The sequence below is a fragment of the Callithrix jacchus genome, chromosome 7 (genome assembly GCF_049354715.1).
Source record: "Callithrix jacchus isolate 240 chromosome 7, calJac240_pri, whole genome shotgun sequence".
NCBI lineage: Eukaryota > Metazoa > Chordata > Mammalia > Primates > Cebidae > Callithrix > Callithrix jacchus.
Window position 1 is genome coordinate 151,755,276 of NC_133508.1, and position 16,916 is coordinate 151,772,191.

The 16,916-nt window shown below is 38.6% G+C and overlaps 1 protein-coding gene across 2 annotated transcripts in view; it reads right to left on the reverse strand.

Moving 5' to 3' along the window:
- The window catches only part of RSBN1 (round spermatid basic protein 1), a 59,734-nt gene that overhangs the window by 26,118 nt on the left and 16,700 nt on the right, over positions 1–16,916 (reverse strand). The window lies entirely within an intron of this gene.

The following is a 16,916-nucleotide window of genomic DNA, read 5'->3' on the forward strand; positions in this document are numbered from 1 at the left end:
ATGCACATGACAACACCAGTGGGAATGACGAAATTAAAGACACAAAGAAACTAGGATCCTGGATGACAATAAGGAACAGAGTTGCTTACCTCTGGACTGCTAAACAAGAGAGAAACTTTTCCTTTGTTCTAGCCACTGTACATTGGTCCTCATTGTTATGGTTGTTTAGCCTGTATCTTGTATGCTTTGTAATGAGGGAGGCAATACTCTACATTGCACAGAGATATCATCTGGGGTATGACCTCCTGATCTGGTAAAACATATCTATAACTAGGGTACACCCAAAAGAGAACATTTAAAGTGATTAGGGACTTGCAAACCATACAAATTGGAGAGAGAATGCAAAAAAACAAAAGTATTTCAAAAGTATTGAACTTGAAAAGATTAAAGGGGGGACACAAGTCTTCAAACACTTGGAGGCCTGCAACATGAGTTATAAGAAAGCAGGTGTCATTCATTTACACAAGTTTATTGTACAGTCATGTATCGCCTAATGACAGAAATACATTTTGAGAAATATCATTAGGCAATTTGAGGTTGAGAACATCACAGATTGCACTTACACAAATCTAAGTTGTATAGCCTACTACACACCTAGGCTATATGACATAGCCTGTTGCTCCTAGGCTACAAACCTTATAGCATGTTATTGTACTGAAAACTGCAAGCCAGTAGTCCCCAACCTTTTTGACACCAGGGGCCAACCTGGAAAACAATTTTTCCATGGAATAGGGTTGGGGCGTTTAGCGGCATGGTTTGGGATGAAACTGGCCCACCTCAGATCATCAGGCATTAGTCAGATTCTCATATGGAGTGTGCAACCCAGATCCCTCATATGCACAATTCACAATACAGTTAATACTCCTATGAGAATCTAATGCTGCAGTTTATCTGACAGGAGGTGGAGCTCGAGTAGTAATTCTACTACAGCTTGTTGCAGCCTGGTTCTTAACTGGCACGGACTAGTACTGGGGGACCCCTGCTGTGGAAAACTGAAACATCATGATAAGTTTTTGCATATCTAAACACATTTAACCATATGAGGAGGTACAGTAAAAAAAAAAATACAAAAGATTACTGTATAGGGTACTAACCATGAATGATGCTCGGAGAATGGAAAGTTGTTCGGGGTCAGTGAATCAGTAGTGAGTGAATGTGAAGACCTAGCACACTGCTGTACACTACTGTAAACTTTACAAACACTGTACACTTAGGCTACACTAAATTTATTTTAAAATTTTTTCTTCAATAATAAATTGACTTTAGCTTACTGTAACTTTATAAACTTTTTCAGTTTTTAAATTCTTTGACTCTTGTAATAATACAGTTTGAAACATATTGTACAGCTATATAAAAGTATTTTCTTTATATCCTTACTTGTAAGGTATTTCCTACTTGAAAATTTTTTTTTAACTTTTTAAACCTTTTTTTTGTTAAAAACAATGATACGAATACACACAATAGCCTATGCCTACACAGGGTCAGAATGATCAGTATCACTGTTTTTCATCTCCACATCTCCACCTGCTGAGAAGTCTTCAGGAGCAACAACACTCACAGAGCTATCACATGCTATGATAACAAGGCCTTCTTCTGTAATATCTCCGAGAAGACCTATCTGAGGCTGTTTTACCGTTAACTTTTTTTTAAAATAAATGGAAATATACTCTAAAATAATGATAAAAGGTATAGTAAATATAGTAAGTGATAGGAAATTTTCAGCTCCATTATAATCTTATGAAATCAGCATTACATATGTGGTCTGTCATTAACCAAAGTGTCATTATATAGTACATGACCATATATATATATACTTTTTTTTTTTGAGATGGAGTTTTGCTCTTGTTACCCAGGCTGGAGTGCAATGGCGCGATCTCGGCTCACCGCAACCTCTGCCTCCTGGGTTCAGGCAATTCTCCTGCCTCAGCCTCCTGAGTAGCTGGGATTACAGGCACGCACCACCGTGCCCAGCTAATTTTTTGTATTTTTAGTAGAGACGGGGTTTCACCATGTTGACCAGGATGGTCTCGATCTGTTGACCTCGTGATCCACCCGCCTCGGCCTCCCAAAGTGCTGGGATTACAGGCGTGAGCCACCGTGCCCGGCCACATGACCATATATTTTATGCCACTGTCCTCAACACAAGTATAGCAAACCAGACCTATTCCTAGCCAATTGAAACTTAAAGTCTAGTAGAGAGAGGCAGACATTAAATAAACATTTAATTATAAACTGTGACATCTTCAGAATGTAAGGTATATGACACTATGAAAAAGAACATGGGATCTTGATCCGAGGGAAAAAGTGTTCCTTGAAGGAACACTGAGCTCAAATCTGAAGAAAAAGTTCAGAGGGAAACAAAATCTCTTAAGCATTGCCCTTTCTAAGGTCTAAAAGAAAGCTAATGATAATAAGCACATAAAGCAGAAGAGAAAAATAAAGATAAGACTGGAAAAATCAGCTGTGGCTGAATTATGGAGAGCCTAGATCACATCAAGGATTTTGGAAAGCCAGTAAAGGATCTGAGAAGGAAAGTTACCCAATTTGCCTTTGGTTTTTGTTCGTTTAGTTTTCTCAGAGGGTCACAAAAAGTAAGGAGGTCAGCTAGGAGTATTCTATAATATGCCAAATAAAAAATGGTAGGCTAAGCTAATAGCTTGATTTTTAACAGGGACTTATTTTTAAAAGGAAGAAAAAAGAGCTGAAAATTATACAGGAGATAAAATTATCAAGATGTGGACAAAAATTGGATATGACAGATAAGAGAAAGAAGCAACAAAGATGACTACCAAGTTCCGTACTTTGGAAACTGATGGAGAAACTACTTTCTCTTCTGGAGGAGGACCAGGTTTCAGTGTTTTGGACATGACGAGCTAGAATAATATGATAGACTGAAAAATGGCTTCCAAAGAACCTAACCCCTAGAACCTAATCCCTAGAACCTGTGAATGTTACCTTATAGTGAAAGGGACTCGGCAGATGTGAATAAATTAAGGATCCAGAGATGGGTAGAGTATCCCGGATTATCCAGGTGGGCTTAAATGTAATAACAGGTGTCTTTGTAAGACTAACGCAGAGGGAGATTTGCGATGATAGAAGCATAGTCTGGGGTAATATACTTTGAAGATGGAAGAAGGGGCCACAAGCTAGGAAATACAAGACACAAGAAGCTAAAAGAGGCAAAAACTTGTTTTTTTCCCTCAGAGTCTTCAGAACTGTTTTTTTTTTTTTTTTTTAATTTTTTATTGGATTATAGGTTTTGGGGTACATGAGCAGAGCATGCAAGACAGTTGTTTTAAACCATTGTTTGGGGGCCAGGTGCAGTGGAACACACCTGTAATCCCAGCACTTTGGGAGACCAAGGCAGGCAGATCACTTGAGCCCAGCAGTTCAAGACCAGCCTGAACAACATGGTGAAACCGTATCTCTTCTTAAAAAAATACAAAAAATTAGCTGGGCGTGGTGGTGACTGCCTGTAGCCTATTTCTAAATTTTCTGTCTTACTGAACAGAGCTCATAAACTAAATATACTGATATAATTAAATCTTTAGAATACATTGGTACCTGTTAAGGCACTCTTCCATCATCACTTTTTATTTTCTGGCTGTTCTTGCCTATTCATTTTTGCATATACACTTCAATATCTGCTTGGTTATCTAAAAAAACAACTATTTATATTTTCTTAGAATTGTGTTCAATTTATAATTTAAGGAAAATTGTCATTCTGATGTTGATTCTTCTCCCCCTGGAACATACTAATGTATCTTTCCATTTAAGTCCTCTTTTGCGTTACCATGTTTCAGTACTAGCAGGAAGAATCTGGTGAAGATGAAAGGTAAAGAACACTGCTGTTTGAACATGGTAGACTGAATGCATGACCTTTTTCTATTCCTTATCAAAATCTCACTCAAGTGAGAATAAAAGAGCAAAGCTATAAATCCCAGAAAGTCAAAGAAAACAGAAGTAAAAACTACAGATACAAGCTGCAGAAACAAAACGTTTTTGGAAGGTGAAAAATGTACAGGGAAATTTGCAAACTGAGAACTCCAGGCAAGTTTTACAGAGGGTGAGGAACAAAGCATGAAACTAAAAACAAAAACTGTGGGTGTAAAATCTGCTTGAGTCCGTGAGAGCCTTTGCTATCCCATCCCTTTTTCCTCACCCAATTTGTGGTGAAAGTGAACCAAATGACTACAGACACAAGTACACAAGGCACAAGTATGGGACAGAACCATTACCCTGAAAGCAGGGAATTAAGTAAAATCCCAGTTATGTAACAATGCGGTCACCTAATCCCCGCCAAGAGTTCTAGCAGACACGCGGCATAAGCTACTACTCTACCCCGACAAAAATGTTGTAGATTTTAGCTGTAGAAATTAAAAGCCCCAGAAAAATATCTGTAAACACTAATATTTAGAGCGTTTCTCACAATGTGACCACATTCCCTACCCAGTCTCCAATTGATAAGTCCCACCCATGTGTTTACAGAGTTAATAATCAGTTTAAACATGAACAGATCACGATCTGTTTGATGAAAACATGTAACATAAACAGAAAACGAAAACGAAAACAAAAAGAACTTAAACAAAACAACCTAGAGTATAAAAGAAAATTTAAAAACAAGTACAGGCTGGGCGAGGTGGCTCACGCCTATAATCCCAGCACTTTGTGAGGCCAAGGCGGACAGAGCACAAGGTCAGGAGTTCAAGACCAGCCCGACCAACATGGTAAAACCCCGTCTCTACTAAAAAAGCAAAAAAAAATTAGCCAGGTATGGTGGCATGCACCTGTAATCCCAGCTACTTGGGACGCTGAGGCAGAGGAATTGCTTGAACCAGGGAGGTGGAGGTCGCAGTGAGCTGAGACTCTATCTCAAAAAAAATTAATAATAATAAAATAAATAAAAACAAATACAATTAATATCAGAGAGATGAAAAAGGATATTGTATCCATTAAACAATATTAGGAGGTTATTAAAAAAAGAACAGAGAACAAGTTCTGAAATTGAAAACATTACAACTGACATTAATCAACATTAAGATAGTTAAATCTACCCCCAGAAAGCAGAAAAAAAGACAAAGAAAAATATAATAGGAAAGGAAAGAAAAGAAAATTGGAGGTTCAACTGGGAGGCCTAACATACAATTAATAAAAGTTTCAGAAAAACAAAATGAAAACTGAGAAAGAAAATTAACAGGCCGGGCATGGCAGCGCACGCCTGTAATCCAAGCACGCTGGAGGCCAAGGCGGGCGGATCACCTGAGGTCGGGAGTTCAAGACCAGCCTGACCAACATGGTGAAACCCCGTCTTTTTTAGAAGAAAAAAAAAAAAAGAGAGAAAGAAAATTAACAAATAATAAAAGAAAAATTTCCCTAAAGGATAGATTCCACATAAAAAAAGGGTGGTGGGGATACGGTTCAACCTCCCCCATCATATTGATGACGTTTTATTTCTTGGGCAGGTAGTAGGAATGAGTGTTATTATTTTTTATATCTCACTGTGTGACTGAAATAATTCATAGTAATTTTTTTAAAGAAATATGATCTAACTCAAGGCACATTATCCTTGGTACTCAGGCAGTCTGTAGTAGAGATTCTGAAAGCTTCCAGAGAGAAAAAAGCAGAACACACAAAAAAGATCAGGCGCTGGATTTCTCACCAGCAACACTCTTAAGTTTAAAGGCACTAAAGCAATGCCTTTATAAATCTAAGAAAAATGACCTTCGCTCATGCCTATAATCACAGCACTTTGGGAGGCCGCGGCGGGTGGATCATGAGGTCAACAAATCGAGACCATCCTGGTCAACAAGGTAAAACCCCGTCTCTATTAAAAATACAAAAATTAGCTGGGCATGGTGGGGCGTGCCTGTAATCCCAGCTACTCGGGAGGCTGAGGCAGGAGAATTGCTTGAACCCAGGAGGCGGAGGTTGCAGTGAGCCGAGATCGTGCCATTGCACTCCAGCCTGGGTAACAAGAGCGAAACTCCGTCTCAAAAAAAAAAAAGAAAAGAAAAGAAAAGAAAAATGACCTTTAATCTAGAATTCCATACTTAAACTCTATCAATCAAATATTAAAGAAAATTTTTCAGATGTAAGAATTGAGTTGCTGAATTCAGGCAAGAGTCATGGAATGACAGACAGACTAAAGGACAAACAGAAATCCCAGGATACATGTGTAAATAAAAAGACCTATTGAGGTAGGAAGATCCCTTGGCCAGGAGTTTGACTTCGACCTGGATAGTGCTAGACCCTGTACCCCGCTCCTACCCCAGACCAAAAAAACACATGTACACAAATGCTTACTGTAACACAATAATATTATAAAATGGTAAACAAACTTAATGTCCAAGAACAGGAGAAATAGTGATTGTGATATTGTACAATATATATCTGGTCTTCATCCCTATTTTCTGAAGTAGGGCTCCTAAACTCCTTGTTATCTACCAAGATCTGTATTTTTGTATGCTAATATTGTCTAACAGCTTTAGGGTGGGGCTGGTCATCTGAAAAACAAAGCTACAATTAGAGGGTTGGGACATTCAGCCCTATTCCCAACCTCCAGGGAGGGGTGCTAAGTCAAGCTGACCACCAATGGCCACTGGCTTCATCAATCAAGCCTACTTAACGAATGAAGCCTTCATAAAAACCCAAGAGGGTCAGAGAGCATCTGGATGGCTGAACATGTGAAAGCAGACGGGAAGATGAACAGGAACTCATACACTTGCTGGGACGGTGGCACACCCCAACTCCACGGGGAAAGAAGCTCCTGTGCTCAAGATTCTTCCAGACTATGCCCTATGAATCTCTTCATATGGGTATTTGCACACTTTAACATAGCCATCATACTAAACCGATAAATTTAAGTTATTTCCCTGAGTTCTGTGAGCTACTCTAGCAAATCCACTGAACTCAAAGAAGGGATCATGGGAAACCCAACTTGAAGTCAGAAGTTCCAGAGGCCTGGACTTGCAACTGGTAGGAAGGAGGGATCAATCCTGGCGACTGAGCCTCTCTGGGATCCAACACTGACTGTGGGTAGTGTCGGAATTGAACTGGATGACACCCAGTTGGTTTCTGCTGCAGAACTGATTGCTTGCTTGCTGTGGGGGAGAAATCTTTCACATCTGGACAAAGAAGTTTTCTGTGTTGATTGTCATTGTTTGAGAGCAGAGGAAAAGGTGTTCAAAAACAGTGATACAGTCACCCAACAAAATACTAAACAGTTAAAATTAATGTAGAGTTACATGTATCAAAATCATCCTCAAAAACAAAATGTTGAACAAAAATAACCTGCAGAAGGATACACACAGTACACTATAGTCTTAAAACACAAAGGTATGCATATTGTTTTTATGTTTGTATGGTATAAGCAAAATGTTAAAAGATGCAAGGACATGACAAGCCACAAATTCAGAATAAAACTGTACTTCTAGGGAGAAAGGAAAAGTTGTTTAAAAAAAGAAAAAGGAAAGACACGAAGCAGAAATTCGCTTAATATATTTTATACTTTTATTTATGTGGGGATTGAGGGAAAGGCTGGAGGGGTAGGAATGGGTAATTGACATCAAAGATCCTAAGACAATGGGTACAGAGTTTCTGTTTGGTATGAGGGAAAAGTTCTGGAAATGGTAGTGGTAATAGCAGAACAATATTGTGAATATACCCAATGCCACAAAATTATACATTTTAAAATGGTTAAAATGGTAAATTTTATATATATTTGACAGGTTTTAAAAACCCTTAGCAGGCGAAGGGATGGTATTCATAACACAAGTAGACAAATTAGCCTTTGAGGAGAAGACAGAGTAGGAATGAGGAAAAGATATATAAAGTTTAAGTAGTATTTATTAAGAATAAATACTAAGCAAGCTAACCAAAGAAGCAGGCTTCCCAGGCAATGTTGACGACCCAACAGGAAGCCTTATAAAATGTTATGAAGAGGCAAAGTCCCCAGTGATGACCAATAAAAACAAGATTTTTTTTTTTTAATTTGCACTTTTTGGCAATCAGGTAAGATTATCTCTTAGTTTATGATGTTCTGAAATTCTAAAAAGATGCTATCTACGGGTCACTTGAAAGGAACGAGAGTTATGGTAGATGGCATATGTTTTAAAACAGTGTTTCTTAAACTTGCCTGATCATAGGAATCTAGTCAGTCAAGGTACTTATCTCATGCCTCACTCCAGACCTCATGAACCAGAATTTCCAGAAGAGGAACCTGAGAGTCTAATGTATATTTGAACTAGCAACCCCAAATTATTCTTAGGATCTGGCAAGTCCGGGCAACTCTGGCCTGGAAATAGCACCTGAAAGAAAAGAACAAGTTGAGTTCTACCACTTCCCAGAGTTTATATACTGAGGCCTAGGTAAGTATGAGACCAAAGAACAGAAGAAACTAAAGCTGCCATGGAAGCAGGATACATAACGCCAACAGGAAAAGCGCAGCCTTTAGTCAAATCAAAAGGTAAAGTGGGGAGTGGAGAAGGATGTGGCATCAAAGAGAAATATGCCTATTAAAAAAATAGTAGTTAGTTTTGCATAAAAATTTAATATACTTATAATATCTGTAAAATGTTAAACAATTATCTTTGAATATAATACTGCTGTCAATAAATATGTGGTTTTTTCTTTTAGAGGAGGAAAACACATTTAGTACATATGTAGTCCTTTAAATTAGAAACTCAACTTCACAGTTATCCTATATGAATTTCTGAATTAAGTAAGCTCAATTGTGTCCCCAATACATACAGCTTTTACAAAGGACAGTTATAAATCTGTTAATAAATCAGGAGAACACCAAGCAAGAAATGCACTGTGTGGAAAACCCTGTGCATGGGGGTTGAGAGGAGGTTATTATTCCACAGAACTCACATTTCAGGAAGAAGCCTATTCGAGCTGACTTTTGAAAACACAGAAAGGAAAAACCTAGCCAGCAATCTTCCTAACCTTGTGACTTGTGAACAGAAAGGCATTCCTACTTTAAAATATGTAGTGAAAAAACAATGTGACTGGGTCTAAATGAGTAAAATGAGAGAAAAAAAGAATCAAGCCTACCATTTTTATTTATGCCATTTTATTTTATAAAACCTTCTACTTAAAATGTTTATTTCTTTTTATGTTACACACACCAATATGTAGAGTGCCTTAAGAGTTTCTCAGTTATTTCCAAAGCTATATACCACTCTACTACTAGTTCTAATCTTCATTAGCACCACCAATTTATTATAAAATGTTAATTAGTCCAAGATCAGAGTGCATATAACAAGCCCATATAAGGCCTTGTCCCAACACACAATGAGGGAATAATATTTTTTGTTTTTCTCTGGAACCGTACACACTAAAATTGTACACACCAATGCTACAGAATATTATCATTTTACAGAGTAATAAAAATAGCATAAGAAATAAAACCACCTAAAGTTAAAAAGCTTTGATTTTCAGTGAAACCTCAAAATTATATATGAACATTTTTTTGAAAAGGATACTTAAAATATGCAGATTTGCCAATCTCCCCTCCCCCCAGCAAACATATAACACACACTCCTCTCTCCCATATATCCTTCAATTACTTAGTTGCTAGATGGTCTCAGATGGTAATATTGAAAACAATTCCCTTTTAACTTCACTATATTTTTAGTGTTTATTATTTGCGTTTGCAAAGATTTTGAGACCTATCTATATAGGCTCAGTGGTCCATTTACTAGTAACATCAGCAAGACCAAAATGCAGTCTATAGGCAGGGCTAGTGGCTTATACCTGTAATCTGAACATGTTATGAGGCCAAGGCAGGAGAATTCCTTGAGGCCAGGAGCTCAAGACTAGCCTGGACAACACTGTGAGACTCTGGCTCTATAAAAAATTTAAAAATTAGCCAACTGTAATAGTACACACCCGCAGTCCTAGCTACTCTACTCAGGAGGCTGAGGCATTGGAAATACCACATGAAAGCAAAGAACAAGTTGAGTTCCACCACTTCTCAAAGTGCATGTACTGGGGCACTGTGGAGTAAGAAACAATAGAAAGGACTACTAGAGCCCAGGAGTTCAAGGCTTCAGTGAGCCATGATCACACTTCATGATCGCACTTCAGCCTGAGTCACAGAGTGAGACCCCATCAAAGAAAGGAAGGGAAGACAAGGGAAGGAAAGGGGAAAGGGAGGGGAAAGGGAAGGGGAGGAGGAGGGAAGGGGAAAGGGAGGGGGAAGGGAAGGGGAGGAGGAGGGGAAGAAGGAAGGGAAGGGAGGAAGGAAGAAAGGATACTCAACTTTATAAAATTATCCTGTATCAACTGCTGAGAGTTAAGTAATGAAACAAGGATCAGCTTACTGTTTCAATGGACATCATAAATTTTTCTGCTCTGGTGTTAGAATGTTTCAGTTTTCTAGACTGTTAAAAGTAAACCTTATATGTGGATCCTAGCTTTAGCCCCCACAATAATTTAAAAATATAAAAATAACAAGTTTTAATTTTTCTTGCACAAAACCTACATTTTACTTTCTCCTGCTTAGAGGAGCTGAGTTCTAAAGCTTCTAAACTTTAATGTGTATATGAATAACCTTTTAAAAATGCAGATTCTGATTCAGAAAATCTGGGTAAGAGCCCAGTTTACATTCCTAGCAAGTTCCCTGGTGGTGCCAAATTCATACATAGAGCACACTTCTAAAGAAAAGGCGTAATTTCCAAGAGTATTTAGATGTCCACTGTTTACAAAGCACTGATCTTGATGACGTCTCCAATTCAATTCCTAATTGAGAAACCTACCACTCTCCCATCCTTACTTACTGGATCCTTCATATGGATGAAATAAACACTTCATTCTTAAAATCTAGAAAACTTCTAATCTTCCTTCTGCCTTTTTTTTTTTTTTTTGGTCTCTTTCCATGTTCTTCATACTTACTTGTGGGTGCATCACAAGACTCCCCCCTTAGTTTCATCTCTTTTCCAGTGCTATTGCTGGATCCATTTTCTGCATCTCCGCATCTCCTGCATTAATGGATTCAACTTCTGTATCTCCAGCCTAAACACATCTCTTAAATTTAGATCCACATATTCAGGTCCTAAGAGCTTTTTTTTTTGAGACTTGCTCTGTTGCCCAGGCTGGAGTGCAGCGGTGGGATCTTGGCTCACAGCAACCTCTACCTCCTGGGTTCAAGCAAGCCTCCCAAGCAGCTGGGATTACAGGCACCCGCCACCATGTCCAGCTAATTTTTGAATTTTTGGTAGAGATAGGGTTCCACCACGTTGACCAGGCTAGCCTTAAACTCCTGACCTCAAGCAATCCGTTCACCTAGGCCTCCCAAACTGCTGGGATTACAGGCGTGAGACACCATGCTCAACCTCCTAACAGTTATTTCTAACCGTAAATTCCCACAGGTACCTTCAACTCAAAATATCTCAAACTGAACTGATCCACACCCTCCAGTCCTAGAAACCAGCTTTTTCAACCCTGCACTGACTTTGACCAGCATTACCACCCACTCATTTGTCCAAACCACATCTGAAGATATACCTCTCTCTTACCAAGACTTATTTCTCAAATTTCTTTCTTTACTCTGCAGTGTCAATACCAGTTTGGACATGGAGCATTTATGATCTGGTTACTATCATAACTAACTGGTATTTTTGCTTCCAATCTTGTATCCTGCCCCGCATCCATCCTCCACACTATTATATAATTTTTGCAAACATAAATTGACAGCAAGCACTTCCCTATTAAAATTCACCAATGGGAGAGAGAACCAAGATGGTCATCTAGCAGCAGCTCAGGGTTGCAGCTCCCAGTGAAGGCGCAGGGAGTGAGTGGACACCAGACTTCCAGACGAATTTTTGTTGCCTACGGACCAGGAAATTCCCAACAGAGGAGCCCCACGGGTTGCCAGTGCAACTCTCTTGGCTGGCGCAGCTGTTTTGCCGGTGTCCTGGCATGGCAGTTCTCAGTGCAGAGTATGCGGGACTGGGTGCCCTTTTAGTTGGCGTTTGGAGCTCTGAGAAGGCAGAGTCACCCATTCAGCTGATTGAGAGGGGGACTGAAGCCCGGAGCCAGACCAGGAGATTCCCAGGCAGAAAAGCGCCGCTGTTTCAGCCGGCATGATTGCCGCATGGGAAATTGCATAGATCCTGGCACCTTTTCAGCAGCGAATGGGGCACCTGGGAGAGAATCAACTGTTCAATTAGGAAAAGAAAAAAAGGGGGCTCTGAGGCAGGGAGCCAAGTGATCGGGCTCGGCTGGTCCCCTACCCCACAAAAAAACAGCAATTGGAAACACTGACGTTTGAGAGTTTCACAGCAAGAACAGCTGAACCCAGGAAAGTCCAGCTCTGTGGGGGAGGGGAGTCCGCCAAAGGAAAACAAAGAAACAAATAACATCACCACCAACAAGCTGGACGTCCACTCAGAGACCCAATCTGAAAGTCAGCAATCACAAAGATGACAGGTGGATAAATCCACAAAGCAGGGAAGAAACCAGCGCAAAAAGGCTGAAAACATCTGAAACCAGAATGCCTCTCCTCCTTCAGGGGATCACAGCTCCTCATCAGCAAGGGAACAAGGCCTGATGGAGAATGAGTGTGATGAATCGTCAGAATCAGGCTTCAGAAGGTGGATAATAAGAAACTTCTATGAGCTAAAAGAACATGTTCTAACCAAATGCAAAGAAACTAAGAACCTTGAAAAAAGGTTTGACGAAAGACTAATGAGAATAGACACTTTAGAGAGGAATATAAGCAAACTAATGGAGTTGAAAAATACAACACGAGAACTTCGCAAAGTATGCACAAGTTTTAATAGTCAAATTGATCAAGCAGAAGAAAGAATATCAGAGGTCGAAGACCAACTCAATGAAATAAAACAAGAAGACAAGATTAGAGAAAAAAGGATAAAAAGGAATGAGCAAAGTTTCCAAGAAATACGGGACTATGTGAAAAGACCACATTTGATAGGTGTACCTGAATGTGACAAAGAGAATGAATCCAAGCTGGAAAATATTCTTCAGGATATTATTCAGGAAAACTTCCCCAACCTAGTAAGGCAGGACAATATTCAACTCCAGGTAATACAGAGAACACCACAAAGATATTCCTCAAGAAGAGCAACTCCATAGGCACATAATCGTCAGATTCACCAGGGTTGAAATGAAGGAGAAAATGCTAAGGGTAGCCAGAGAGAAAGGTCAGGTTGCCTATGAAGGGAAGCCTGTCAGACTCACAGCAGATCTCTCAGCAGAAACCCTACAAGCCAGAAGAAAGTGAGGGCCAATATTCAACATCCTTAAAGAAAAGAACTTTCAACCCAGAATTTCATATCCAGCCAAACTAAGCTTCGTAAGCGAAGGAAAAATAAAATCTTTTGTGAGCAAGCAAGTACTCAGAGATTTCATCACCACCAGGCCTGCTTTACAAGAACTTCTGAAAGAAGCACTACACATAGAAAGGAACAACCAGTATCAGCCTTTCCAAAAATAGACCAAAAGGTAAAGAGCATCAACATAATGAAGAATTTACATCAACTAATGGGCAAAACAGCCAGCTAGCATCAAATGGCAGTATTAAACTCACGTATAGTATTATTAATCCTAAATTTAAATCGACTAAATCCCCCAATCAAAAGACACAGACAGGCAAATTGGATAAAAAGTCAAAACCCATTGGTAAGCTCACAAAGACTCAAAACAAAGGGATGGAGGAAGATTTACCAACCAAATGGAGAGCAAAAATAACTAAATAAAAAGCATGAGTTGCAATTCTCACCTCTGATAAAATAGGCTTTAAAGCAACAAAGATCAAAAGAGGCAAAGGAGGACATTACATAATGGTAAAAGGATCAATGAAACAAGAAGAGCTAACGATCCTAAATATACATGCACCCAATACAGGAGCACCCAGATACACAAGACAAGTTCTTAATGACTTATAAAGAGACTTAAGACTCCCAGACAATAATAGTGGGAGACTTTAACATCACATTATCAATATTAGACAGATAAATGAGACAGAAAATTAACAAGGATATCCAGGACTTGAACTCAGACCCCGAACAAGTAAACTTAATAAACATTTACAGAACTCTCCATCCCAAATACACAAAACATACATTCTTATAAATACCACATCACACCTACTCTAAAAGTGACTACATAATAGGAAGTAAATCACTCCTCAGTAATTGCATAGCATTTCACAGGTTTAATGAAATATTGGTTGGCTGCTTATTTGTTATTTTCCTCCCTGTCTCCATTGTTAAGCACAATTGTTGGCATAAAAGAGGTTTTCAATACCCATTTTTAGACTGCATTCTAGCCTGGGCAATAAAGCAAGACTCCCGTTCTCTCTACCTCTTTCTCTTCCTCTTTCTTTCTCTCTTTCATTCTTTTTATTCTCTTTCTTTTTCTTTCTTTTTTAAATAAATAAATAAATAAAATTCGCCAATGACTCCCAGTTACCTTTAGGAAAAAGTACTAACTTTTTACAAGCATATCATATAAGGCTCTTCGCAATCTTGATTATGTCTTTCTCTGGTCTCAACTCCTCCCGTCCCTTAACAGTCAGTGTGTATTCTTGCCATGTCAACCTATTTGTAGCTCCCTCTAAGTGCAACATTCTCAAATGCCTCTGTGTATTTGCATAAGCTATTATTGCCTTAAAATGTTCTTACCAATTTGAGTATTAACATGCTTTCAAGATTGTACTCAAGCATCGCATGGCTTAAAACGCCTTTCGAATTACCTCAAGTCTGCATGAGGTAACACCACAGACAGCACTCCCTCTGTTACAGGGTTTTCCCTATGTATACCTCTACTCCAATTGTACTCTGTATAACTGCTAGTTTAATCATCTCCCCTACTAGACTGAGCTCATCAATTAATCCTTTTAAGAACACAGTGCCAGTATATGGTAAGTTCTCAGTAAGTGCTTGCTGAATAAACTATCTTGAAATATAGTCATAAGTAAGTATTATGGCTATATATTTAAACTATAAATAACTTCCAATAACTAAGTCTCTAAGGCAATAAAAAATTTATGTGACTTTATTTATAGGGTTTTGTTTTTTTGTTTTTTTTTTGAGACAGAGTCTTGCTCTGGCGCCAGGCTGGAGTGCAGAAGAGCAATCTCAGCTCGCTGCAATCTCCGCCTCCTGAGTTCAACCAATTCTCTCCTGCCTCAGCCTCCCAAGAAGCTAGACTACAGGCATGCATCACCATGCCCAGCTAATTTTTGTATTTTTTAGTAGAGACAGGGTTTCACCATGTTGGCCAGGATGGTCTCCATCTCTCGACCTTGTGATCCTCCCACCTTGGCCTATTCATAGGTTTAACAGAACTTCACAAAATGTCAAAAGACTTCACATAAGTCCAAACTACCCTAAGTATTTGTTTAATTCCCAATAATCTAAAGGGATTCGTTAAAAATATTAGACTAAAGCCTTTTGGATCCTGTTTCACGTGGCAATAATTTCACTGACCACAGTGTTCGACAACTCAAAGCACTAATCTCTTCTCCATGGTAAAATGATGTGAACATTGTTCAGGTGGCCTGGGTTTGCATCTGGACTCTTCTACTTACTACCTATATGACCTTGGATAACAAACAATGAACATCTCCTAGCCTCAGTTTCTTCCATGGGAAACAGAGATAAAATTGCTTACCTATCTACCCACTAGGTTGTTTCAAATATTCAGATACGAATGTGAAAGCATTTCTATAAACCATGAAGTGCTAAATAAATTTGAACTATTGTGTTAACTTCCATTCCAACATCTGCTAAAGTAGCAAACTTAAAGTTTAGCAGGCTAATCCAACCTCTTATATCCACACCATACCCTTCTCTAATGACTGAAAATTCATAAATAAAATTAAGTTCCATGACCACCAGAGCACAGGATTCATTCAATAGTCTTCAATATTCTTATGTGGTTGAAGTGCTTAATATCTAATTTAATAATAATCTGATGTGTTCTTAAAAAGTGGTTATTTTTTAAATCTCAAAGTAAATATCAAGGTAAGTTGTTGGTACAGTCATTTAAATTTCAGCTCCATTTAAAAAAATCAATTGGAAGACAAAAATCAGCAGGGAATATTTCAAGATAGTTTCTTTTATTGACTACTTAGACTGGATACTATCAGCTGACATACAAATTTGATCCACTATTAACTATTATGAATGTTAAAAGTCACTCTTACAAAACTGGGACTTTTTCCCCCAAAATTTCTGACTTATTTCTCAGAAATCCTTGCTGGTCTATCAAAAGAGAAAATTTGCTGCGTTTTTCTAAACTAAAAAAAATGACAGAGCATGTTAATTTTGCTCTCAGCTGTATCTTTCCTTGTTAAATACGGAATTTACGGAGATTATGAACTATATTAGGAGAAATGGTTTCAATCTCTGCTGCAATATTTATAAAAACAAGATTCCTTGACCTTCAAAGGGCAAAACTTAAAAAAAAAAAAAAAGAAAATCTACTACAAAAGTCAGCACTTTGGTACCTGATTGTGGTAACAATGTCAAAATCCAAGACGAAGCCCTTTATTGCACATGGTGTTCCAACATCTTGGGCAGCCCCATCTTGCGACCTCTCCACATTGGCTGCTCCTGCTCTCTCTACTGCAGAGAGAACTTCAATTAGAGAAATTCTGAAGCTCATAAATCCAAACTGGATACTCCCCTCATTGGAGGCAAAGACAATAAGACTCACTAAAAATATTCAAGTTAGAGGAGGTTTCAAATAAATCTAAGTGGCTTAAAACCACTATAATTCAGGCAGCTGAGAGTCTTATTATGGCAACAATCTATTTACCTAAAAAAAAAAATAATCGTAAGGGAAAATAGCAGCAAATTACCAGACAGCCTGAAAAAACAGAACATATAATCATAAATGTTTAAAAAGTAAAAGTCTCTTCTTCCAGGTCCAGACCAAAGTAAAAA